This window comes from Hemibagrus wyckioides, linkage group LG24 (assembly GCF_019097595.1).
Source record: "Hemibagrus wyckioides isolate EC202008001 linkage group LG24, SWU_Hwy_1.0, whole genome shotgun sequence".
Lineage (NCBI taxonomy): Eukaryota > Metazoa > Chordata > Actinopteri > Siluriformes > Bagridae > Hemibagrus > Hemibagrus wyckioides.
In genome coordinates, this window is record NC_080733.1 from 14,097,456 (window position 1) to 14,099,772 (window position 2,317).

The window sequence follows — 2,317 nt, forward strand, 5'->3', positions numbered from 1 at the left end:
GGTTTTGTGTATGTGTGTGTGTATTAGACAGGGAGGCTGAGGTTGTGTGTGTGTTTGTGTGTGTTAGTGAGAGAGAGTGAGGTTGTGTGTGTGTTTGTGTGTGTTAGAGAGAGAGTCTGAGGTTGTGTGTGTGTGTGTGTTTGTGTGTGTTAGAGAGAGAGAGAGAGAGAGAGAGAGAGAGAGAGAGAGAATGAGGTTTTGTGTATGTGTGTGTGTATTAGACAGGGAGGCTGAGGTTGTGTGTGTGTTTGTGTGTATTAGAGAGAGAGTCTGAGGTTGTGTGTGTGTGTGTGTTTGTGTGTGTTAGAGAGAGAGAGAGAGAGAGAGAGAGAATGAGGTTTTGTGTATGTGTGTGTGTATTAGACAGGGAGGCTGAGGTTGTGTGTGTGTTTGTGTGTGTTAGAGAGAGAGAGAGAGAGAGAGAGAGAGAGAGAATGAGGTTTTGTGTATGTGTGTGTGTATTAGACAGGGAGGCTGAGGTTGTGTGTGTGTTTGTGTGTATTAGAGAGAGAGTCTGAGGTTGTGTGTGTGTGTGTGTGTGTTTGTGTGTGTTAGAGAGAGAGAGAGAGAGAGAGAGAGAGAGAGAGAGAGAGAGAGAATGAGGTTTTGTGTATGTGTGTGTGTATTAGACAGGGAGGCTGAGGTTGTGTGTGTGTTTGTGTGTATTAGAGAGAGAGTCTGAGGTTGTGTGTGTGTGTGTGTTTGTGTGTGTTAGAGAGAGAGAGAGAGAGAGAGAGAGAGAGAGAGAGAATGAGGTTTTGTGTATGTGTGTGTGTGTATTAGACAGGGAGGCTGAGGTTGTGTGTGTGTTTGTGTGTGTTAGTGAGAGAGAGTGAGGTTGTGTGTGTGTTTGTGTGTGTTAGTGAGAGAGAGTGAGGTTGTGTGTGTGTGTGTATGTGTGTGTGTGAGAGAGAGAGAGAGAGAGAGAGAGAGACTATGTGAGGTACAGCAGCTGCTTTAAATATCCTGTTATTATTCGGTACAGGAGGGTAAAATAATCCAGAGGAGGATTTAAATAAATGACTGAACTTCCTGTCAGGATTTTAAGAGTTTCTCAGACTCACCAATACATTGATGAGGTGAGACTCATTTACTCCTCTTACTTACATCTAAGTTGCTATCAGGTGTCCGATCTCCTCGATGTCCTCTCTCTTAATTCCTTAATTCTCTTAATTCCTCTTAAAAAAAAGCTCGATACACATTTTGTATAAATGTACCCACTGATCTGAACTCCGTCTATCAGCCCTCTACACTGGGTAGGTTTTATTTGGGTGGAGGATTAGTAAAATTAGTCGCTTCATCATACTCTACAGATATTTAGAGCTGGGAGCCGGAAAAGGGGCTTGCTCTGTCCACTCAGTGGTTAAGGCTCTGGGTTCAAGCCCCAGCACCACTGTTGGGCAATTGACCAAGGCTCTTAACTCATTCTCTACCACTTCTTGTGTGCAGTGAGAGAACTGTGTGTCCTCTGAGAGCCTCCAGCTCTGTCTGTGTCCTCTCTCTCTCTCTTATTTTCTTTCATTGTCTTTCCTTCTCTCTCTCTCTTATTTTCTTTCATTGTCTTTCCTTCTCTCTCTCTCCTATTTTCTTTCATTGTCTTTCCTTCTCTCTCTCTCTCTTATTTTCTTTCATTGTCTTTCCTTCTCTCTCTCTCTCTCTTATTTTCTTTCATTGTCTTTCCTTCTCTCTCTCTCCTATTTTCTTTCATTGTCTTTCCTTCTCTCTCTCTCTCTCTCTCCTATTTTCTTTCATTGTCTTTCCTTCTCTCTCTCTCTCTCTCTCTCTCTCTCTCCTATTTTCTTTCATTGTCTTTCCTTCTCTCTCTCTCCTATTTTCTTTCATTGTCTTTCCTTCTCTCTCTCTCTTATTTTCTTTCATTGTCTTTCCTTCTCTCTCTCTCCTATTTTCTTTCATTGTCTTTCCTTCTCTCTCTCTCTCTCTCTCCTATTTTCTTTCATTGTCTTTCCTTCTCTCTCTCTCTCTCTCTCCTATTTTCTTTCATTGTCTTTCCTTCTCTCTCTCTCCTATTTTCTTTCATTGTCTTTCCTTCTCTCTCTCTCTCTCTCTCCTATTTTCTTTCATTGTCTTTCCTTCTCTCTCTCTCTCTCTCTCTCTCTCTCTCTCTCTCTCCTATTTTCTTTCATTGTCTTTCCTTCTCTCTCTCTCCTATTTTCTTTCATTGTCTTTCCTTCTCTCTCTCCTATTTTCTTTCATTGTCTTTCCTTCTCTTATTTTCTTTCATTGTCTTTCCTTCTCTCTCTCTCTCCTATTTTCTTTCATTGTCTTTCCTTCTCTCTCTCTCTCTCCTATTTTCTTT